The following is a 26364-nucleotide window of genomic DNA, read 5'->3' as shown; positions in this document are numbered from 1 at the left end:
ATACTCTGTTCAATACTTCAATGCATAGATAATTTCAACACTGGCAAAGATCAGCTCGTGGAGTTGCACTAGGCAAGAGCAGTTCTTGCAGGTGCATAAACACAACTTTACTTCGGCGCGCATACTGCCCATTTTTGTATCCAAAGAGCACACCTTTGCACCTCAGTCTGCCCTTCTACCCTTTATGGCTCCAACAGGCTACAAACAATAAAAAGAAAAAAAATTCTTTTAGCTGTACACTTATAAGATCCCTTTTTTTTTTTTTTTTTTTGTTTTTTTGATGTAGGGTTTTTATTTAATAGCTCACAACAAAGTATTTCATAAATCATAATAAATAGGCCTTAGGTAGGTAATTGTTTAATTGTCTAAATGACTAAATCTTGAATCGTGATCTATGCTCGTATCCATCTATAAAACGCCTACCATGCATCCAGAGTCTAAACATACTACAATGTTTCATCCACTCTATATTAGGCCGGTTCATATTCATTTTTTGACAAAAGATGACGATTAACCTACATAAAATGATTGATGAAATGAATAAATGAAGCCAACGTAGTCCAGAAGAAGCAGACATGTTGAGAATTTTTGTAAAACATATCCAGAGTTTCAACTTAACCCCTGCCTTTTGAGGAATATAAAGAACCTGGATTGCTTGAACACTTACATAGTTACATTGTATTATATATATTGGGTTATTTTGGACCGAATGCTAATGAAAACATCAACAACCATACAAGTCCCATTAAAAATGGGATCGATCGATTAACTTAAAGACAGGTTCTACAAATCTGGAAGTCAATATTTTTGCAATCTGGTGGTGCCCATGCCTTGCAGAAACAGACTAACAGCTTATCTGAAGGCAGAGCTTCACCAGTCAAGTGAATGAATGAGACAAGGCTCTAATGGTTTCAGAGATAAGTCCTCCATTCTTAATGACATCTATCCTTTCTTAATGTTGCAATGTAAATATCTAATCAGGCATTAGTACAAGGGAATGATGTCAATTATTCGTCCACTAAATTCGATCTCTACATAGAAGGCATTGCTTGGTATCCTTCCAAAGGCGGCAAGACTGTAAGATTCCGTTTATCAGCCAAAAAACAAAAAAGGATTCTTGATAAACAATTTCGCTTGGTACTTCAAAATCTATGCATCTAATAACCAATTAACCAGTGATACTAATTCTGCATTCCAAACTCTTCTGCCATATTTTGGCAGGCATTTTTTATTTTCCCATCCATCCTCTTTCTAGAGACAGCTAATAGTTTAAACTATCTACGGAATGTACAAGCTTTTAGAGAAATCAGGCTGTACAAAAAAAAAAAAAAAAAAAAAAAAACTATCGACAGTAAATATAGCATATGGCTTGATATTAAATCGGTTAGCCAAAAGAGATTGATAGAAAAGAATTAGCTCAAGGGCCGAGCATAGAAGACACTGCAACTTACAAGGGAGATGGTCTTCTTGAGTTATATTCAAGCCAGTAAAAACTTGGTAAGTGAAGGAAAATTTACAGCCATTTTTTCAGAAATAACTCAAACAATCATTGTGAAAAAAAAAAAAAAACAAATTTCACACTCTATGTAATCAGGGTATGCTCTTTAATCTTAATCAATCTAGTGATGCTAGTACAGAGAAATCAGAACTTCACCTCTGTAAAGGCAAAATAGTACAGAGCATTTCTCTGCTAAGTACGCTTTATAATTGTACAGAACATTCATTCTGTGAGTCTCGTAGCCAAAAATAATGGACAATATGCTTACCTCAAATTACAGATAAAGAAGATTGGCATGCAGTTGATTCCAACTTTTTTTGTGTGGTTCTTACTTCAAATTATGGATAAAGAAAATAGGCATTGCTGCTTCATCCAGCAGATTCTTACAGCTCACAAGCATTGTATCAAGCTTAACCAAAACAGTGTAAAAGTAATACAGGTGTTTCATCAAACTGACTAGGACACAAACGCGTCTGATTTCATAAGTATATCATTTAAAGAGAATAGTGTAAAATAAAAGGTGAAGTTGAATGCATCAGGCCATTACCAAAAATGAATTTGTTACAAATTAGAGTTATCAGTTTAGAATTTGTATCAATATACTAAAGATTGATGTATGCAGCATTACACTGCACCATCAAGAATAGTGTCTCGATTGACAAGAAGCTTAAATGTAACCAAGTAATCCTTGGCTCATTTCATAGGAAACAGATAGACTACTTGAGCAAACTATTTTACCAAACCAAGATATATAAGTTCAAGATAAAATGATAAATATAGCCAATATAAAGAACGTCCTCAGTACATAGTTAAAAGTAACAATGATGAACCAAAAGATTTACCCATGAACACTGAAATTCTACTAGGTACGAATTGAGTATGATCATCCCAGGCATTAGATCGTCAAATGATAAACTACTTTGTGTTTAGCCAAGGTGCCAAGCGAATACTTCAACGACAAGGGAAAAGTCCTTACTTACTTGAAGAGGAGACATATTGACCACAGAATTTGATCTCACAGCCTGAGGGATTATGGAGGCGGAAGATTTTCTTACACAACACCTTTTCTTGCCTTGAGACGACTTTTGCTTCATCACCTTGTATAGAAACATGAACCGATAGCAATTCCAACACTTTTCCGCACTTCAAAATGTACTTTATCATCTCAAAATCAGCATGAGTCTGTATCTTATATCTATCCTCTTTAACCGAGTCCAGCAAGGGCTATAACAAGAAGGCCAATGCTCGAGTGCATCCCTTTTTTCTCTCGATATTTCTACTCGGGGCACCTCTAAAGAGTGACAGCATCGTAGTAAAAGCACCACATCATTCCAGCTATGACTAATACTATACACACTAAAGTCACTAATTTTTAGATTGGATAACTTATCAAACATAGGAACACCGTCATACTCTAAGCTATTAAAAGCCTTCAAAGCATTGTTATCTAGGTTAGGGGATCTTGTTATACTAATAAGCAATAAAACAGAATTAACTTATCTCTTGATGCGTGAACCAAACTGACAATAGCCGCGTCGTGGAGAACCACTGACCTAAAAGACGATTCCGCGCTACCTCCCGGTGCAGTAGACAATTGCGGTCGCCCTCCAGGATAAGCACGGCGCCGGAGTTAATGTGCACTCACAAACCCGACTGGAACTCAGAATACTTGCCCAGAAAACAGAACAGAAAGAACATGTGTTTAGATAAGTTTAGAGAAGAGAGAAGACTGATTGTGTTGTGTATTTTGGCTAAGAAAACCACCGAATATTTATAGGGTGAAGAGGAAAAACGAAAAGCATGAAAGGTGGGAAGAATCTGGCCAAGAAAACGACCAGATTAATTTGGTCAGTCAACAACCGAGGCAAGAAACAAGGAATTAATCAGTCAGCTACAATCAAGGAATTAATGGCTGATTAATTCTCACAACAGTCAGAAAAGAATAAACCCAACAGACAAAAAAGGAATATTCTGTTTAACAAAGAAAAGGGAAATAAAATTTCTCCAAAAAGATAACAAGGACCCACGCCCGCGCATCGCATTCCCCAAGACCCCAAGTCCCGAGGCCCGAGCCCGACCCGACCCGGCTCGGCTCGGCGCGCGCGCGTGCGTGTGTGTGTGGAGTAACACACACCTCCAACTCACTCAACTAAGTAGTGCTAAAGCACTACATTATAAAAACAAGGAAAAACCTTCCTCCCCAATCAATGTGGGACTTTTCCCCTTTCATTTGTTTTTCTCTCTCTCTCTCTTATTTTTCCCAACACTCTTGTTTTATATCAAGAACTTCCAACAATCCCCCACAGGTTCGAATATATGAAAAAGAAAGAAAGGAAAAATGAATTCTGGGCAAAACAAAACAATTGCATAAGTGTCAATGTCTCGCGACTTGAATTAACACATAGTGGACATCAAGCTATGATCCCTCACCTAACAAGTGACCTTCGTCTTGAACTCAATAGGGAGTTAGGGACCTGTCACTTTGAGCCACACAATTGAACATGTATAATATTCTGAAATTCCGCGAATAAAGATGACGCATTATACTGGCCATACGTCCAGCCTGGATGCTCATAGGTGCTCTAGAGTATAAGCCCACGAAATACTCATAGGAAGCGGCCACACTTCCACACCTAAGTAGGTGAACTCCATCAAGTGTGAGCTACAACACACCTCCAAAAATATGGATATGGGTTCATTAAGAGTCGTATGCTCAACCTCCTTCTCATATATAGCTAAGCACAAAACAAACATCTAGAGATGGACAAATAAAATAAAAATGTGCTTCCGAATTATTACATAACGTTCCCCTTTGAACTCATAGTGAGTAGGAGTTCATTATTTCACAATTCATACAACGGGCTTTAGCCCCATCTCTTCCGATGTTTCCAAAACTAGTTTTTTACATAGGCCTTTAGTTAACGGATCCGCAATGTTCTTTTCGGACTTAACATAGTCCAGTGATATCACCCCTTCAGACAACAAATTTCTGACGGCTTTATGCCTCAGACGGATGTGTCTCTTCTTCCCATTATAGGCATGGTTGTGTGCAACAGCAATAGCAGCTTTCGAATCACAATGAAGTGCAAGTGAAGGAGCTGGCTTCCCCCACAGTGGAATATCTGCAAGCATGTTCCTCAACCATTCTGCCTCATGACCTGCCAATTCAAGAGCAATAAACTCAGATTCCATAGTAGACATAGCAGTACAAGATTGCTTACAAGATTTCCAGGATACGGCTCCACCCCCAAGGGTGAAGACATAGCCACTAGTGGAGTTAACTTCATCATTATCGGATACCCAGTTGGCATCACAAAAACCCTCCAAAACTCCAGGAAATTTGGAGTAGTGCAAACCCCAATCCATAGTACCCTTAAGGTACCTAAGCAACCTCCTTAGAGCAATCCAATGATCACTGCTTGGATTATGAGTGTACCTGCTCAACCTACTAACAGAATAAGCAATGTCAGGTCTAGTGTAGTTCATAAGAAACATAACACTACCAATAATTCTAGCATATTCAGACTGATTAACTGGATTACCATTATTTTTCTTTAAGTGGAAACTTGGGTCATAGGGAGTCTTAACTGGATCGACATTAAATGAGTCAAACTTTTTAAGAAGTTTTTCAACATAGTGTGACTGATTAAGACAGATGCCATTTGGAGTCCTCTTGATTTTTACTCCCAAAATCACATCTGCCTCACCCATGTCTTTCATTTCAAAATTCGAACTCAAAAGCTGTTTTGTCTCATTTACAAGATCCAAGTTAGTCCCAAAAATCAACATATCATCCACATAAAGACAAATAATTACACATCCATGACTATCATGCTTAAAATAAACACAAGAGTCACCTTCATTAACATGAAAACCATTACCAGTCATAGTCTTATCGAATTTGTCATGCCATTGCTTTGGAGCTTGTTTAAGCCCATACAATGACTTGACTAACTTACAAACCTTCTCCTCTTGTCCTGGAACAACGAACCCTTCAGGTTGGACCATGTAAATCTCCTCATCCAAGTCACCATTCAAAAATGCAATTTTGACATCCATTTGATGAACAACAAGACCAAAAATGCAAGCAAGAGCAATTAAAGTCCTAATGGTTGCAATTTTAGTAACAGGGGAGTAAGTATCAAAATAATCAATGCTAAACTTTTGAGTAAAACCCCTTACCACTATCCTTGCCTTATACTTGTCTATGGATCCATCGACCTTTAATTTTTTCCGAAAGATCCATTTACAAGTAATGGGCTTACAACCTCTAGGAAGTTCAACCAATTCCCAAGTGTTATTATTGAGAATTGATTGTAATTCACTATCGATTGCTTCTTTCCAAAATACAGCATCAACTGACCTCATTGCCTCATCATAGGTTCTTGGATCATCTTCCAAAACAAAAATATGCACAAAATCATCATCAATTAAGGAAGATTCAGATAAATAAGAAGTAATAAAATCAGGACCAAAACTATTTTCCTTTCTTGCCCTTTTGCTTCTCCTTGGCTCCAAAACAGAATCATCGTTAGTAATAGGAGCATTAGCAATAGGTAAACTAACAGAACTACTAGCATGCAATTCACTATCATTAGAAGGAGACATTTTCAAAGGAAAAATGTTCTCAAAGAACTCAGCATCTCTTGCTTCAATGATATGACCACCTGCATAAGAATTGTTAGCACCTTTAACAAAGAAACGATAAGCTGCACTTTGATAAGCATAGCCAATAAAAATAGCATCAACAGTTTTGGGACCAATCTTATCCCTCTTGAAGCTAGGTATGCCTACTTTTTCTAGGCACCCCCACACTTTCAAGTATTTCAGGTTTGGCGCTCGACCTTTCCATATTTCGTATGGAGTCTTGTCAAGCTTCTTGTGAGGAACCCTGTTCAAAACATGACAAGCAGAAAGAATAGCCTCCCCCCCACATGTTATTAGGAAGCCCAGAACTAATAAGCATAGAATTCATCATATTCTTTAAAGTTCTATTTTTCCTTTCAGCTATACCGTTTTGTTCGGGTGAATAGGGAGCCGTCGTCTCATGAATAATGCCAAGTTGCTCACAAAATGCCTTAAGAGTGTCAGGGTTGTACTCACCACCCCTGTCACTCCTAACCCTCTTGATCTTTTTGTCCAACTAGTTTTCTACCTCAGCTTTATATTTGAGGAACATTTCCTCAGCTTCGTCCTTAGACCTGAGAAGATAAGCCATACAAAAACGTGAACAATCATCAACAAAAGTAATATAATACTTTTTATCCCCTCTACTTTCGTGATTATTAAAATCACCTAAGTCACTATGAACAAGTTCTAGTACTTCAGTCTGTCTATCTACTGATTTAAATGGCTTCTTAGTAAATTTGGCTTCAACACAAACTTGACATTTCGAAAAATCAGTTTTAGAAAAACTTGGAATCAAATTTAAGTGTTTAAGCCTTTTAACAGAATCAAAATTAACGTGACCTAATCTAGCATGCCATAAATCAATAGACTCGGCAATATAAGCAGAAGAAGTACTAGCATTCTTATTCATAGTGTCAATTTTAACATCAAGAGTAAAAAGCCCCCCATTACAAAAGCCCTTCCCCACAAATTCCCCATTGCGAGTAAGAACTAATCTATCAGAATCAAAGGAGAGCTTCAGTCCAGCTTTCATGAGCAAACTGCCAGAAATTAAATTCCTGCGCATTTCTGGAACATGCAAAACATTAGTGAGAGTAAGCAATTTTCCAGAAGTGAGAGTGAAAACGATCTTCCCTTTGCCTTGGATAGAAGCAGAAGCTGAGTTGCCCATGAAGACATTTTCACCTTCAACCTTGTCATAGGTAGTGAACATGTCCTTGTTGGCGCAGATGTGCCTGGTAGCTCCAGTGTCAACAATCCACTCAGCAGCATTACCTGTAAAGTTAGCTTCTAAAACAACAGCAACAATAACCACACTCATAACAGATTCCCTTAAACTTGTACTTCTGAATTTTCCCATTAGGCTTAAGGTTACTGTTTTTGTCTTTGGACTGGTTGTTTGATTTGGGTTCAACAAGGTTGGCTTTGGCAGAAGAAGAGGAAGGAAAAACAGAAGGGGTTTTGTCTTTGATACGGTTTTCCTCCTCAATTTTGAGGTGGGCAGCAAGTTCCTCTAAGGTTAGGTCTTTCTTTTTGTGCATGAGTTGGTTACGAAAATCCTTCCAAGAGGGAGGGAGTTTCTCAATAAGAACAATAGCAAGGGTAGTATCACAAATAGACAGACCTTCAGCAACCATGTTAATACAAATACTCTCATAAGCATGAATCTGATCAATAATAGGCTTATCATCAACAACTTGAAAACTTAACCACTTACTAACACAATAACGTTTAGTACCAGCATCATCAGTTCCATATTTTTTCTCTAAAGCATCCCAAATATCCTTAGCATGATAAAAACCCATATAAATATCCAAAAGACTATTCGACATATAATGCAACAACATGCCCTTACAAGTTCTATCATCCTTAGAAAACTTAATCTCAGATTCAGACAAATCATCTTTATCAACAGGTTCAACAATATCATCAAGAACATATGCAACATCAATCTGCTCCAAATAAAAATGCATCCTAACAGCCCAACGTTTATAATTCTTTCCATCAAGAGGTTCTAGTTTAGACATATCAGGAACAAGGAATTTGGAAGCCATAGTCGTCTTTTAGATTGTTATACTAATAAGCAATAAAACAGAATTAACTTATCTCTTGATGCGTGAACCAAACTGACAATAGCCGCGTCGTGGAGAACCACTGACCTAAAAGACGATTCCGCGCTACCTCCCGGTGCAGTAGACAATTGCGGTCGCCCTACAGGATAAGCACGGCGCCGGAGTTTATGTGCACTCACAAACCCGACTGGAACTCAGAATACTTGCCCAGAAAACAGAACAGAAAGAACATGTGTTTAGATAAGTTTAGAGAAGAGAGAAGACTGATTGTGTTGTGTATTTTGGCTAAGAAAACCACCGAATATTTATAGGGTGAAGAGGAAAAACGAAAAGCATGAAAGGTGGGAAGAATCTGGCCAAGAAAACGACCAGATTAATTTGGTCAGTCAACAACCGAGGCAAGAAACAAGGAATTAATCAGTTAGCTACAATCAAGGAATTAATGGCTGATTAATTCTCACAACAGTCAGAAAAGAATAAACCCAACAGACAAAAAAGGAATATTCTGTTTAACAAAGAAAAGGGAAATAAAATTTCTCCAAAAAGATAACAAGGACCCACGCCCGCGCATCGCATTCCCCAAGACCCCAACTCCCGAGGCCCGAGCCCGACCCGACCCGGCTCGGCTCGGCGCGCGCGCGCGCGTGTGTGTGTGGAGTAACACACACCTCCAACTCACTCAACTAAGTAGTGCTAAAGCACTACATTATAAAAACAAGGAAAAACCTTCCTCCCCAATCAATGTGGGACTTTTCCCCTTTCATTTGTTTTTCTCTCTCTCTCTCTCTTATTTTTCCCAACACTCTTGTTTTATATCAAGAACTTCCAACAGATCTCACTCCAGAAATCAACTGCGCAAGTCCTGCTATACAACTAAGGTTATCATTTTTCTCAGTTCAAAAATTAATATCTGCTTTTGTTAATGCACTAGAATACCCAACAAAACGAACAAGTGCTAAACGAGGAACATGTAAAGTCATTTATTCGAGCTTTGACAGATTAATTACAAGGTTTTCTCCTGGTTGGGGTAGATCATATGCTCGAAAATCATATACACACATTTTTATAACCAGTCTCTTGATGTTATGAGCCGATAAATCCAAAAATTGCTCAATCTTACTAAAACCTATCGACGGATTTAAATCTTCCAATAATGGGCAACCCCTAATGATTTTAGCCAGCACATCAAAATCTCCATGTAATTGAAGTTTCTTCAATTTAGGAAGAGTCGCAACATATTCTTTAACGTAAGGTTCGATACGTTCGGACAGGAGGCCAAAAGTAGATGTCCATAAGCATTCTTCACGTTGATCCAACACAAAGATGTTTTATTTATCGTTATAGCACTTCCTGCCGGGATAGGAGGCCAAAAGTAGATGTCTACAGTTAGCCCCCACTTTGATCGAGTCTTAGAATAGACGAGGATCAAAGTAGTCAAGGAAATAAATCCGAGACTCATTCTACGAAGTTCCCTAAGAATAGAGAATCTTTCAGTAATGTTAAGGATGTCGAAACTATCCTTGATTAGCTAAGTGTTTGAGACAAGTAGCTATTAAGGCTAGAAAAAGCATTTTCTAGTCTTAACATGCTAAAGAATCTAAATTGTTCCTTTGCAAATGTAGAACGCTTTTACAAGTAAAGGCTGTCCTGGGTGATGTCAAGTCATGAGAAGAGATCGGTTTAAAAAGGATTAAAGGGGATGATATCCTCTCAATTATAGCATCGTTGGTCTAAAGTCCCTCGATATGTCATTGAAACTTTAGCCTGATTTTAACAAGTTTTAAAAGATGATAAAAGAGGAGGTGTTTCGGCATTCATAGCCTAACACATGAATAAAGTCCTTGACCCTCGCTTGTCAAAATGCAGTATTCGATGTCCACAAGATAGAAATACATGTCTTAGGACTGGAGGCATGTATCCAAATCCAGTGAGAGGGAAGAAAATCGGTAACTCTCTCAGCAGTTTTGTCAACAAGATGAAAATACGTGTCTCAGGACTGGGGGCACATGTCTAAATAGATGCGATATCGCACGTCGCTCTTTATACAGGGGGTGGACGGACATCCTAACTGTCTGGTAAGCTAGTAAGCTCACTAACTACCGTATTTGCTTCCAATCGAGAATGTGCCTTGTCCGATGGTTCGGCACGCCAGTCGACTCGTTTGGCTAACGCCTAAATAAATTCTACCTTTTAGCTAAGAGAGGTAGATCACGTTGGCTGGGAAGAGGTGAAATTTTACGCAACACCTACGCCATACAATTTTACGCTATATGATAACGCCATCCTTTTTGCTGTGACTGCCAAAAAGAAAGAAAAGAACGTGACATTTCTAAAGTCAGTACAGTAAAATGACAAACCTGTCTATGGGAGCTTTTACGTAAAGTACTACTACGGAACGTCTTAAGACACGCTCACGAAAAACGTCCAAAACGTATGCTTAGGGTAGGCACAAAGCACGGTGTGCATGCAGGATAATGCAAAAAACTATCAAAGAAGAAAATAAACTACAAAATGCAAAGAAATTAAAAAGATTTTGATAATTTGCGCGCCATTACGTCTAACAACGAGAAAAACCGTTAAAAATAAATCAAACGGATCAAAATCTCAATACCGGTTTTTTAAGTGACCAGTATCTGCGCGCAACTCAGTGGGTCGCGCTGGCCAGGCGAGCGCATCGTTCTGAGTTGCGCTGGGCTGTCACGCGCAACTGATTAAGTTGCGCACGACATTTAAATCAGCAAAAAGAAAATCGTTGGGCGCGTTTTTTCTTTTCGCTCTCTCTCTCCTTCCTTCGCCATTTTCGCTTCTTTCTCTCTCTAAAAAGCTCGAATTTCTTTTGTTTTTGAAGCTAAAGGAAGTAGATCTCATCCCCTATTCATGTTTTCCATAATCTAATGTAAGTTTTCACTAATTTTTGTTCTTTTTTGGCTGAATTTGGGTGATTTTCGAACCGTAAAACCCCAAAATTCGAATTTAGGGGTTTCCGTTTTGCTCTATAGTTCTTGAAATCGTTTGTTCCATGTTGTTATACTATATATAAGGAGTGTTTTGCAACAAATTTCATGAAAAATAGTTGAGTATTGAACCTTGTACGAGCACTTCTTTGTTTAAGTACGTTCTTGACTTTTTTCTTTGTATTTTAGTTCGAATCTGTTGTTTTACTTGCTCATTTTGGTTATACTTGTTGACTATGAAGTAAATTATAGTATTAGAACTACTATTACTCTCATGAATCATGTTTTGAAAATTTTGAATTTGAAAAAATGGCGCGAAGTTTTCATTTAGCTTGTTTTTGCCATGTTCGAACCTCAAGATTGTTTGGTAGACGATAATTATGTTTTTGTTATGATTATTCGTCTAAAAGTAGTTGATTCTTCGAGACTTAGAAATATAATCTCTAGAATACTTTTAGTTGAAACTGGTATAGGATGGCTTTTGTGGGTGTTAAAAGCCCCCATTTACTGAGTTTACCTGCAGGTATCGTAGCTCCCAAGCGTGGGTGGAATTCGATTTTTGTGTTTTTCCCTCTTGGCAGTTGTTATGCTGCCAAAATGGGTCTAGAACACGTGTATTAATCTTTTAGAAAAAAAAGATAAACTAATAAGGAACTTTATCTGTTATAGCATGGATTCTCCTCCGTTTGTCGATGCTGAGGAGGACCTAGGAGGACCCGTGCCTGACGAAGCAATTCGCCCTCGAAAGAGGGTGACACGTCCTCGTGAGGAGGTTTGAGAGCGACGCGTCGGGTCCGATTGACGTCGCCAAGAGGATGTGGTCTCTTGGAGGCTCCTCCCAACTGGGACCCTCAGGTCCTTAAGTGGGACCCAAACCATCACGTTTCGATTCGGAGTTGGCGCGGCATAGTGAGTTCTTTTCGCGTCTCCGTCTCTTTTATCATCGTTTCTTCTCTTTTCAAAGTCGTAACCGTATTTTTTGTATATATATATTTTTTTTAGAGCGAGCCTAGCATGCAGTTGTACGGCTCGGGCGATTTGAGAGGTCGTTTCGAGAGTTTAACCAATGTGGTAAAGGACATAGTGCAGCGTTCGGGGATCAGCCCCCAGCTGGTGGCTCTTCAGGATCTATCGAGTCAGCCTGCATCGTCAGCTTTCCTTCATGGGTTGCTGGAGTTTTAGTGGGATTCCACCAACACTTTCCACTTTCCATGGGGAGAGATGATGGTGACCCCTTTCGATTTCTTTATAATTACGGGCTTTCGTTTCGGAGGTAAGCCTGTAGTTATGGAGACCGTAAAGGGGTCAGACAAGAGACTGCGTGACCTTGTGGGGGACCGTCTTGCGGCGGCCCTTCATATGTACGCGCAGTCTTGTCCGTACTCGATTCTTGTCGACGAGCTGTCGGCTGACGAGGTTGATCGGCAGTGTACACCTAAGCAGCTAGCTCGGATATATATTGCTCACGTTCTTTCCGTCACTATCTTGAGTGATCGGGGAGAGCGTTTCGCTATCGGGTTACTTATTTTCCTTAGTGATTTGGGGCAAGTAGGTAATCTGAGTTGGGCGAAGGAGTCGTATGCCCATATGCTTACAGCTATGGGCAAGGCGACCCGGGTGATGGATTCCGCGGCAGCTACTGAGGTGCCTCGGATCTCCATTTAGTGGCACGGTCGTATCCTCGAGGTGCGTATTTTCCTTAATCTTTTTATCTTAATCACCATTTTCGCCTTTTGATCTTATTATTTTCTCTCTTTTCTTTTAGGCTAAGGGGTACTCGTACCTGCCTTTCTTAGCCCCCAGGATACTTGGGGAGGCTCGTTTTCCTATCGGCCATCGTTTGGTCATGATTAGGAAGAAACGCGCAACTTCAGCCGGCGACTTTTGCTTGAGGATTCTTTCGGCGACTCGGGCGTTGGTGAGTATTTTGATAACATACATGTTCATATATATGTATATTTTTAGAATGATTTTCTCATATGGTTGTGTTTTGTAGATCGATCTCCATCCTTGGAGTTGATCGTCGGTGTCCCTGAGGCTGTCCGGTCAGGCATGGTTCGATGCCATTTCCGGGCCTGTTATCAGCGATTCTCTGTGCTCCAAAGGATAGACGCTTGGTTTTTAGGCGAGCGTGTTCTCTGGCAGTCTTCGTCCGAGGAGCCTTTGGTTCTTGCGGATCCTCCGATCCGGATGCTGCGTCCGGACCTGCTTTCTATCGAGGATCGAGCTCAAGAGATCCTTGGTTATCCAGCGAAGCAGCTGGTGTTGCCGGGTGTATCTTACCCGACGTTTGTTGCATCTAGGCTTGACTCCTTTTCCAGCTTCCATTCCGGTTAGTATTCTTTATTATTTTTTATTCTCTATTTTACTTTTTTATTTTCGGATTCTTGACTCTTTTATTATCGTAGTTTCAGCGAGTCGAGCTGGGTAGTTGGGTGCCTCCCACGGCGGAGATCACGTATACCGACGCTTTTGGGTTGGTAATTCATGAGATTCTTCCAGCGGTGGAGGATAAGGACATACCATTTGTACCGGGGACGGTTGAGTCGATATGTTTATTTTGTATATTTTTTTTTATATATATCATATACATTTGTTTGATAACTGTCCTTGTATATTTTTTTTGGAACAGGTTCCGTGAGAGACCGTGAATGGCATGGTGAGGACTATGCGTGCTTTTCGAGCTGCTTATCGGAGAGCCCTCGTGGCTTTGTCATGCCGTGATCATCGGATGGTCGCAGTAAGTTTGTTTGCTTCTCCTTTTTTTTGTTTTTTTTATCAAAGTTATTACACGTTTTTTGTATTAATCTTTGTTTTGGATTTTGCAGGATGTACAGCAGCCTTTCGGGAGTAGCCGAACATCCTGACTTCCATTTTATATATTTTTTTTGCTTATGGAAAAATGTACATGTTTATATATTTTTTTACTGTTGTACATATGACACACATTTTTGTATATATATCATATTTTTATTTCCATAAGTATTTTAAATCGAAAAAAAAAATTTCCGAGGGAGGGAAAGGGTTCCCAACTTACCCCCTCGAAAAAATAACAAAAAAGAAAAGAAAAACGAAAAACGAAAAGAAAACACCAAAAAAGGGAAGGAAAAAAGGTGAAAGGAGAAAAAGAAATTAAAAGGAAATAAAAAGGAAATAAAAGAAATAAAAAGGAAGTTAGAAACAAAGAAAAAGAAAAACAAAATAAAAAAAATAAAGAAAGGAAACAAGACTAACAAAGGCAAGCGTATGGATTAGTCATAAGATTTCGTTGATATTCCACTATTTCGTAGTCCAAAATACGGAAATAAACTAAACAACATGTCACGACATAACAAGGCGCGCGCAAATGGATGTGTTGCGCGCGGCTGTCGCGTGCATGTGGATAGGTTGCGCGCAGCAGGCGCGTGCAATTTATGAGATGCGTGCGCCACCTGCGGGTGAACTTTTCTTTGGCCGAAAATTGCCGAAAAATCGCCCCATTTGGGACTATTTTAACGTAGTTTCGTGTAGGCTTTTGATCATCTCACATGCATTCGTTAGTAATACTATCAGGAAAATTATTGTTCTCTTTCTACCCGTTCCTCTTCTCCTTTTTTTTTTTTTTTTTTTTTTTTTTTTTTTTTTATTGGTTTGAACAATGATAAAAACCTTTGAGAAACTTTTGAAACAATGGGTCACTTCCCTTTCAACTGAGGACAAATTAGCTTTTAAAATATACCACCTCGACCCCCTATTAAGTTATATGCAACTTAATATAAACTTTGATTTCCTCCATGCTGCAGTTAATCATTGGGACTCAAACCACCATCTTTTCCTCTTTAAAGGGGATGAAATTTTCCTATTACCTAACGAGTTCGAGGCTCTACTAGGTTTCCCTGCAAATACTCTCCCCTTGACATATGCCCCTAACTTGTCAGATTCCAAACCTATGTTTCAAAGATTTTTTAGCTTGAATGACAATGATATGGCCAATATTGGGACAGTAGAAGGCGTGAATTTAATTCAATTTATTGAACACTTCGTCACCCCTCGTGACAACTTGACTAAACAACGTTTTAAAATTCTTGATTTATGTTTTTGTCTTGTTATCAATTGTTTGCTTAGCACAGGTAAAGAGTATGGAGATTATTCCATGGTGTCCATAGTGGAGCAAATAAAGGGGTGTCACTCACCTGCTCCCTTAGTTTTGGCGGAAACTCTTCTTTGCCTGAATCACCTTAGAGGAGACCTTAACGAGAACGGCTTCACGGGAAATCCACTCCTATTACACGTACGTTTTTTTTTGTACGTCGTACATCAGCGCAACCATAAAGTTGCACTGGTCTGACCAACACAATCTTCTGAGATGCGCGTGAGTGGTGCGAGCGACTAGTTGTGATGCGTGCGCCACCTGCTGGTGTAATATCGCAAATTAAATTTTTTTTTCTCTTTTTTTTCAGATTTGGCTCATGGATCGCTTGCGAATTGTTGATCAACCACAAAATCTTGAGGCTAACGGAGTGAGAACGTTCCCTGGTCGTTGCATTCTTTACAAACATAAGAATGAAAAAGAATGGACATCTTTTTTCTGTCATGGGGTTCCTAACATACGCTTCGTGATTCCTTGGTGGAACATAAGTAGTATGATTGGGAATAGTTTTAATTGTCCCTACATTAGGTTTTTAGGCCTTTCTATTACCACTTACATCTTTCCTTGCAGGGTGATGAGACAATATGGGATGAAACAAGTTATTCCCCCACAGGATTGTGATGCCCCTAAGGATGTGATCTTTAAACCTGAACGAATTCTCCGTTGGATGGAATATTGGTCAAGTCTTCCTAGGTGGGTAGTGCAAAATCCTACGGCGAGCATTGTACTATCTTCCTTTTATAAAGTTTGGATGAATGCGACAGACAAAGGAGAGTTAAACAAGGCTCGATCACAAAATCAAGCCGCCTCGGCTCGCAATCCACCCAAGCCTTCGACGCATTCGGCCACTACTACTGCTCCTAATGGCCAAAACAAAGGAGTGAGAAGAAAGTTAGACATCTCCTCATCATCCAAGGCTCGTTCAAGGGAACCTAAAAGGAAGGCTCCTCCTAAACCCGCGCAACAAGGCGTGAAGATTAAGGAACCTTCATCGAACACTTGCAAAAAGTTTCCAACAAATTCTAAGGACAAAGGAAAGAGAGTTGAAAAGGCCCTAATTCCTAAGTTGAAAAATAATGGTTGGGTTAAGAAGAAGGGCGAAGGGGAAAGCTCTAAGGCTGTTGAAAGTAATGCGATGGAAACTACTCCTCCATCAACTGTGACGATTGAGGAAATAATAAAACCTTAGAGTGTTACACAATATTAGTAGCTTAAGAATAATTTTATTTTGAATAAAGTGTAATCACTACTATGTTTTTTTAATTAATTATTATCTAATTCTATAATGTTTTTTTTTTTTTATTTTGATTGGAGTAAAAATGAGCTCTTTTTTTTATATGACCAAATCATAAAGATTGTCTACGTATTCGTATTACGAAATCAGGTCTTTGCGTAGTTCTTTGCAAAAAATTATATTATTATTTTTTTGTAATTTTTCTTTAATCCTACTTGTAGGAATTAAATGAAAAATTAATTAAACTTTGTTTAATAACTTAAATCAAAGTTTAATTTTATTGTTTTCCGAGTATACATATTGTTTGAAAAACGCCCTTATTTTATCGTTATTAAAAATTGAAATTTTATTCAAGCGTAAAATTCTGGGTTCGTAGTTCGTCATCAGGTGGCGCGCGCAACGTCGAAGGTTGCGCGTGCCTGTCGCGCTCAACTAATGTAGTTGCGCACGACACCTGTGCTACGAGTGTTTTTTTTAAAAAAATTTAATCATATTATTACCCCCCCAAGTGTGAAGAGTTTTTCGTAATGTTCGAAAAATCTGAACACTTTGAAGGGTATGTTTTTTTTTTTTTTTTTTTTTTTTTTTTTTTTTTTTTTTAATTACCCCCGCCAAGTGTTATGAGCTTTACCGTGTGATTTGGTAAAGCGCATACACTTAAAATCTTTATTTGAATGCTAAGAGACATGATTGTTAATGAATGAACGAGTTTATCCGGATTTTTATATGTAATATTTTTTAAGTCGATCAATGTTTATTAATTGGCGAATTTCATCGCCACCAATATCCATCAATCTAACAGCTCCTCCTGATAGAATTTCAATTATGCGGTATGGTCCTATCCAATTAGGTTTGAATTTCCCTATCGAATCAGTTGGTGGACCCCTAACCTCTTTTAGTACAAAGTCACCTTTAATATTTCGGGGTTGTACCCTTTTGTTAAAGTGTCGTGCGATGCGTCGTTGCTAGACTTGTACAGTATGAAAGCTTTTAATCGTCGTTCATCGAGAAATAAAAGCTCTTCATACCTCGCTCGTACCCATTCAACTTCCGGTAGCTTACTTTCGAGTACGATGCGTAGGGATGGTATTTCTAGTTCAACTGGTTGAACTACGTCCATTCCGAAAACCAAGGAGTATGGAGTTACCCCTATTTATGTTCGTATGGATGTTCTATAACCCCAAAGGGTGATGTGTAGTTTGTTCTGCCAGTCCTTATAATTTTCTGCCATTTTCTTAATGATGACTTTATGTTTTTATTTGTCGACTCTACAGCTCCGTTCATTTGAGGTCTATATGGAGATGAGTGATGATGTTTTACTTTATAACGAGCTAAGAGGGTCTTAACTTCTGCTTTAAATTGAGATCTATTGTCACTAAATAGTTCGTGTGGAACTCAATATCTACAAAATATGTTTCGTTCGAGAAACTTTGCGACATGTTTAGAAGTGATGTTAACGTAAGAAGCGACCTCAATCCACTTAGTAAAGTAATCAATGACTACTAGTACGTACTCGTGTCCTCTTGCTCCTATTGGAGAAACTTTACCAATTATGTCAATTCCCCAAGTCGAGAAAGGCCAAGGGGAAGTTAGGTTATATAGTTCGGATGATGGAAGGTGTTGTAAATTAGTGAAAATTTGGCACTCTGGACATTTCTTGACATATTGTATGCAATCATGTTCCATAGTGGACCAAAAGTACCTGTGTCGTGAGATTATTTTAGCAAGCATTTTTCCATTCATGTGAGGTCCACAAACACCTTTGTGAGTATTCTACAAAAGGCGTGTGGATTCGGGTTGGTCTATACACAATAAGCTTTGACCATTAAGTCCCTTTTTGTATAATTGACCATTTAATAAACATATTGGGCTGCGAGTGTTCTCAAAGCTCGCTGGTCTTTAGATGAAGTATTTTCATGATATGTGCCATGAGTAATGTATTGGAGGATATGATCATACCAAGGATTGTCTCCCTCGATGTCATTTATTTCCTCTATTGCGTTACAATAAGCTGGTTCTTCTTTTCTATCAACGCATAATGGCATCATATTTAAGTGATCTGGAATGTTGATCATTGAGGCTAATTTTGCTAACGCATTCGCAAATTGATTCTCATCCCTTGGGAGATATATGAAGTCAATATATTCAAAATGCTCGATGAGTTGCTATAGGTGTGCTTGGTATAATATCATTGTGGAGTTCTTTATTTTCCATTTTTTAAGTATATGATTTATTATCAAACTGGAATCTCCATATACCTCTAATTTTTGCACACCTATGCTAGCTGCTGCTTCTAGTCCAATAATGCACGCTTCATATTCTTCGGCATTATTAGTAACCTCAAAGTCTAGTTTGACAGAGATTGGAGTATGTGCTCCCTCTGGACTTATGAGTAACACTCCTACACCACATCCTTTTTGATTGGATGCATCGTCGAAGTACATTACCCACTTGTCATCTTGTGTCATGAGAATTTTTTCATCCGGAAGATGAGTAGTTTCTGCATGACTTGTTTGAATAGGATGTTGAGCCAGAAAATCGGATATTACTTTTCCCTTTATTGATTTTTCAGGAATATATTTTAGTTCGAATTCGGCCAACATTACCAACCACTTGGATATTCTTCCTTGTATAGGTGGTTGTTCAAACAAATACTTTATCGGATTTTGTTGCGAAATCACATGAGTGGTGTGGGGTAGCATATAATGTCGTAGTTTTTAGTTGCCCACACTAATGCTAGACTTGTTTTTTCCAAGGTGCTATATTTTGTTTCATATTGGATGAATTTTTTACTTTTTCTACCTCTTGTGTTAACATGGCTCCTGTGGTTGTATCTGTAACTGTGATGTATTGCCTAAGAGGTAATTTGGGTACTGGTGGTGCTAAAATTGGTGGACTTTTGAGATAGTTTTTTATTTTCTTAAAGGCCTCTTGGCATTGATCGTCCCATTCATGTTTTTCCTCTTTTTTCAGTTTTTTAAATATTGGCTCACAAGTCATCGTCAACTTATTGATAAATTGACTAATGTACTGTAGTTTACCAAGGAACCCCCTAATTTCTTTTTATGTTTTAGGGGGAGGCATATCAACAATTGCCTTTATTTTAGAATGATCGATCTCAATACCACGTGTGCTTACTACGTATCCGAGTATCTTGCCGGAAGTTACTCCAAAGGCGCATTTTTGTGGATTCAAGCATTTTATATTCTTTTATGCGAGTGAAGAATTTGCGTAAAGCTTTTATGTGTCCCATTCTATCTTTGGACTTCACGATCATATCATCCACATACACTTCTATTTCTTTATGCATCATATCATGCAAGAGAGTCGTAGCCGTTCTTTGGTACGTAGCTCCTGCATTTTTTAGACCAAATGACATGACTCTGTAGCAATATGTACCCTAAGGGGTAATAAAGCATGTCTTTCCTTTGTCTTTTTTTGCCATTATAATTTGGTTGTAACATCGCATGTTCAACCGTGTTATCTACCAATATGTCAATATGAGGTAGAGGAAAATCATCTTTAGGGCTAGCCTTGTTAAGGTCCCTAAAGTTGACACACATGTGAACTCGTCCATCCTTTTGATGGATTGGGACGATGTTTGCTACCCATTCTGGGTAATTACATACGCAAATGAAGCCTGCGTCTAATTGCTTTTGTACTTCTTCTTTTATTTCAAAGCGACACTAGGTTTCATTCGTCGAAGTTTTTGCTTTACTGGTTTAGCAGTAGGGTTCAAGGGAATGGTATAGTTCGCAATTTCCCTATCTATTCTAGGCATGTCCTTGTATGACCAAGCGAATACGTCTTCGAATTCTTTAAGCATCGATATGAGGATTGATCGCTCTTTCGGATTTAAAGTTAAGCCAATTTTGACTTCTTTTTTATTTTCGTTAGTTCCTATATTAATGGTTTCAGTTTCTTCAATTATAGGATTCTTTTGTTCTCGCTCATTCATTAATTCATTTTATTTGTTAATATTATCATCTTCATTAGATTGATTGTTATAGCATTCAAAAGATTCAAGAGAAGGCATATACTCGGAAATATAGCTCATATTATTGAAATAAAAAGAAAGTACATTAAGAGAAGAATCCTTTTTGGGATCTTCATCCTTAGAACTAGAAAATAAAGACTCAGTAATGGCCACAACGCCTAAACTTTCAGCTTCCTTAAAGTCTAGACTAAACTCATCATCAGATTATTCAAACATCTCCCCTTCTCCTGTGGTGATCTCCAGCTTCTCACCTTTATAGTTAACCCACTTGAAAGTCTTCCTCCATCCATGCTCGAAAGTTTCATTAAAAGGGGTGATCAACGAGGTTGGGTCAAAAGCTTCATCTTGGATGGCGTTCTGATTAGTCATTGTAGCAACATGGTTTTGCTCTAATCCAAATAGCAACTTGAATGCTTGCCCATCATAGCACCTTGGAGTTGGGTGTTTTGATTGAACGATTTTGAAATCGTCATTCAAGAAGTAGCAGTCGTGGCATATTTCGAATCCAGGCTTCTTGATACCTTCTAGAACTAATGGTTGGAAAGTCATAGCATGGGTAATCCTCTCCCTCCCTAATGAATTGACCATTAAGGGTTTGATTGTAGGATGGGAGTAAAGTGATTATCCCTTTCTTATTGTTGTCTCTACGTGCTTTGATCTTAGCATCGTGAGACTCGAGTTATTCTTTGGTTGGTTTATATCCCAATCCAAAATAGAAGCTTTTCTTTATGATAGGAAGTAAAAGAGATTTCTTTATTCCTAATTCCAAAGGCATCCTCGGAAAGTAATTACTCTTGAATAAGATGTTGTTTACTATTGGGGTGAATATGGATCAAGCTTGAACGGTTCCTCAAGGCTTTCCTCCATTTCTAGTGTGCAAATTGCCTCTGTGGCGAATCCCCACATGTCCTCTTCATCATTATCATGGTTTATTTCCAGAAATGATTGATCATTTATTACTATTTTGAGAGGGGAAGCATGTATAATCATAGGAAGACCTTGGTAGTTCAACCTAATCATTTGATGGAGCGAGGATGGTATCGCCCCAAGCTCATGTATCCAAGGACGTCCAAGAAGATGGTTTAATGTAGGTTTAATGTCCATGACATGAAATTCAACCATCTTTTGTATTGGGTCTATTTTAATTGGTAGCTTGACAGTTCCATACACCGATCTCCTTGAATTGTCATAGGCCCTAATACTTTGTGTTGTTGATTGAAAATCTTTTTTCTAGATTAAGGCCTAAGTATTTTGCAGTTCGTAATGGGCACACATTTACGGAAGACCCATTGTCCACTAAAGTAAGAGGGATGTTGAATCCCTTGCACCCCACAGTTAAGTATAATGCATTGTTGTGGGTAGTGTTTTTTGAAGGAAAATCATCACTAGTGAAAGTGATTGATTTGTCGGATTTCTCGCTAGTAATCAAGCTTACGAGGTCCTGTGGAGTTGTGTCTGTACTTACAGACAAAGCCATTAGAGCATTCATAAGAGAATTCCTATGTTCTTTAGAAGTACTTAGGAGTTCCCAAATGCTAACATTCGCCTTAGATTGGCGAAGTTGTTTGACCAATGGATCTTCCACCTCAGGCGGAGGTGGTATTGGATTTTGAACTTGATTTTGAGTGGTCGAAGATCCATTTGGTTGTGTTTGATAAACTCGCCCAGAACGAGTTAGATGATCTATCTCGTTTGGGTTAGTTATAGGACTCATGAACCAACTTTCTTCTAGAGGCTTTGAGTGTGCCTCCATTTCAAGATGCTCCATGAGTTGTGCTTGATGCCATTTTTCATCCAGGAGAGATTTGATAAAACAACTTCCATGCTCCTCTGGTGCGAAATTACAATTAAAACATGATTTTCAATATCAGATACAAAGTTTCTGTTATCTAATCAACCAAATTGATGCAGAGATGATAAGGCTGATAATACGTACATTTTCAGTGTTCAAATGTATTAATTATGAAATTCTAGTATAAAATAAATTTAAACTATGAAGAAATTTTGAAACAAACAAAAAAATAAAAAAAATAAAGAACTTAAAGTACAGTATTGTGTTTTTAAAACGAAGCAATTAGCCACCCAATAATGCAACAATAACATCACTTCAAGTCCGAACAATTATTTGTAAGATGATAGAAATTTAAAACGAGTATGTGTTTTAAATTTTTCACATGTCTTTTAATCTTATACTCATCAGTTGTTGCTTTGAAGTCGACAGCTAATAAAGAAGACAATCAGTTATAAGCTCAATGGAAAACGATAATCCAATAAACAAACATTTGGTAGGCCAAAATAATGAAAACCCCACAATTTGGTAATGTCTCACCTCCAAAACACATGAAAAATGTCAATTATATGAACATGAATCATAGTTTACGATGGGAACAAAGCAAGTCACTTTGGATTTCATGAAAAAAGTGTGTATGAAATTTGACAATTTATTTATGTTACTAACTTTCCAAAAGCGATCAATTTGTCTAAATTATTGAATCAAACCATACCAAATTTGATACCAAATAATAGACATAGTATTTTGTCATGCGTATTAAAGTATAAACTTCATTCTTTTTTATATTATATTTGCCGACTTTGTTTTGTGAAAAAGAATTTTGTGACAAAGTTGTTTACACTTAATAATTACTTATATGACTTGTCCCATTTTGAAAATTTTAAATAATGTGTTAATAATATTCTTCTTTTAGTATTAGATATATAATAATTTGCTTAGTGCCGTCATTTTGAAAGTAAAGCTTAAATATTTTGTTGCTTTAGCTAAAGTTTTTTTTTTTTTTTTCTTTAAATAGATCATGATGAGTAGCTTGTGTTACTTAGTATGATAAAGAATGCCAACTACATTATTTTAAAAAATTAAAAATAAAAATTAAAAAGTGTCAATTTGTTGAGTGTTGAACGTTATTTAAGTACCATTTTAATATCTATGACCTCTATTTTTTGTTGGGAAAAAAGTAAGATATACGGAATACGTACTAAGCTAAGCATATCTTCCAAGCTTATCTAAAAGATGAAAATAAGGATATACTCGTAGATTCAACTTTCTAAGAAAAAACCCTAGCCTCCTTTCTCTCTCTTCTCCCTCCTAAACCAGCCTCCATTGTAAATTTTGAAGGGATTTTCATCGGATGTCACCGGTGAAAAGCCCCAATTATTTGTTTCTTTTAATTTTCTTTTAATTCTTAGGTTATAATAATATCTCCCTCGAAAGAAAGGGTTTATCTCCTTCAAAATATAAGGTTTTTTCGATCTCCTTTGAATGAAAAGGTTTTTCGAGCTCCTTTGAAAGACAAGGTGTTATTTGCGTTTGATAGGGTCTCCAATTTTACGGGGCTATGATTGATTATTGCTCAAATTTAGGTTACAAAATCATCACAACAAGAAATTTTTTCCTCACAAAATATTGAAGCGTTGACGGATCCACTCAAAAAATTGTATGAAACAACGAATCGAGAATATGCCGAATTGTTATATCTATGTATTTGAATTCTTAGCACTTCTCCGATTAATTCATTGTTTGATTTTGTTAAATCTGTTTTCATTATCGTTATATATCAATTGTAGATGTTGTATGACTTTAATTAATGAATTTTAGTGTCCTTTTAGGATTTTTTTTTTAAAAAAAAAAATATGAAATAAGAAATTTAATATCTAAAATGACTTTATCTCTTATTGGTTTTGAGTTGATGGTCCTGTGAGTTATACAGTCCACTTATTGATTTAATTCTCGATATTGAAGTCAAGAATGAATGTATCGAAGGATTGATGTAGTTGTTCATAAGTAAATGAAATTTTATTGGATTGGAAAATTGAAATTACCCCAAGAAATATGTTTAATATTAGTAATAAAAATTTTTTTTTTTTTTTTGGAATGGAGTAATAAATCATCATAATGTTCATTAAATATATGTTTCGACAATATATATGCTGGATGGCTAAAATTAAAGAAGGTATTGCTTTGAACCAGTGGTAGATCATCTTAGCCAAAAATATAAGAGGGGTCGGAATTTGAATATTTTACCTCTTATTACTTAAAATTAACCACTATATCCCAATATTTTATGAGTAAAATAAGATTATTTAAGTTCATTAACTACCCATAAGAAGAAAAAAAAAAAAATATCATTTCTCCGGGTCTAGGCCCCGAATGGCCCCTGGGAAGATCCTCCTCTGCTTTGAAGGGATATTACTTTTGCAAGAAAAGAAGAGCAAGATCCAAGATAGCTTGAACAATTGTATTATTACACAAATGATCGATCACTAATAAGTAGTTGCAAAAATGCAAAGTTATTGAAAATGGAGTGCACTTTTATTTGTTACTGGAAATATATCTAGGCCAATGTATTAGTTATTTAGGAGATTTTTTAATAGGCTAGATTTTTTTTGAGGGATTTTTAATAGCCTAGATTATTAACCACATCCTGAACACACAATTTTTATGTGTTTAGAACTTGGAATATTCGAAACTCAATTTCTCATCTCTGAATTCTCTATCTCCAAAATATTGTCTATTTTTCTCCAATCATATTTAAATTTTGTTCTATTCATCGTCTTTAAAGTCTTTAAAAAAAAAAAAACCTTTTACATACTAATGTTTTATAATGCTCTTAAAATCTACTAATTGCAAGATAATTATGAAAAATGAGAGTGTAAAATTGTGGTATCAAGAACAAAAACATAACTTAATCTCTCTATTGGGTAGAAAGGGCAAGCGAACAAGGGACAAGGGACGATCCCATAAGGACTAAGAAGATCATAGACACATAATTTATGACAAGTCTGATTCTTGTATGGGTTTTGACTTATGAGTTACAGTGGAAAAACTATAAAAAGCAAACAATACCAATAGGATAAAAATGACCTTGTGAAAGTACATATTAATCAAGTCAATAACAAACCAAAACCATCTAAATAAGATAACAACATTGGGGATCAATTGAGGGTTCCGATTGTACTATAATTACTCTTTCAAGCTAGCTAAATTGGTCTAATCTCCTACCAAAAATTTATTTTCATGGTTAAGGCAATCAACCAAGCATATCAATATACACGGTCAACACAAGCAAGCAAAGAAATTAGAATTGAACCAATACTAAATCAACCTTATCTTAATCAAACTAAACTTAATCGAATTGAAATCAACCTAACCCAAAGTCATCTGACCCAAAATTATCCTGGTCAAATCTATTTTAAACCTGATCTGAATTTACCCAAATCAAATAGGACCGATTTAAAGTTGACCCAAACCTAATTCGACAGACCTTGACCCACAATTTACCCAAATCAAAGTGGGTTAAAACTTAAAAGAGTAACCTTGATCCGAACATATCCGAATTGTTGTAGGTCAACCGAAACTCCAGGTTACCCCAACTAACACTTCTAGTTGGCATGCCTTTTAAAGTAAATTTCTTATTCCCTAAAAAAAAAGTCTAAATTTTCGAATTTTTGAAATCCATAAACGTTAAGTGCGTGTCAAAAAATGATGCATACGAGGGCACTGCATGTCGACAAGTGATGGCACGTGTGTGAATAAACATGCAACAAAGCAAACAAGTGTTGTGTTTTGTAGCCAGACTTGCCTTCATTTTTCACGTGCTCTTTTCTCTAAACCTTCCATTCTCCCACATGTTTTTTTATAATATATAACTCTGCCTAACTTTCAACCTCTTTTCCATTTATATTCACTCCTCATTTTTCCTTCTTTCTCACTCTAAAATTATACTCTAAACAAATTTTAATCAAGATATTTATAAAGTTAAATTAGAATGGATTGTAATCTTGAGCTTGGCCTATCACCTTCTTCCACGTCTATCTCTTCTACCGCTTCTACGATCTC

This window comes from Chenopodium album, chromosome 14 (assembly GCF_948465745.1).
Source record: "Chenopodium album chromosome 14, dcCheAlbu1.1, whole genome shotgun sequence".
NCBI lineage: Eukaryota > Viridiplantae > Streptophyta > Magnoliopsida > Caryophyllales > Amaranthaceae > Chenopodium > Chenopodium album.
Note: the sequence above shows the minus strand (reverse complement) of the source record.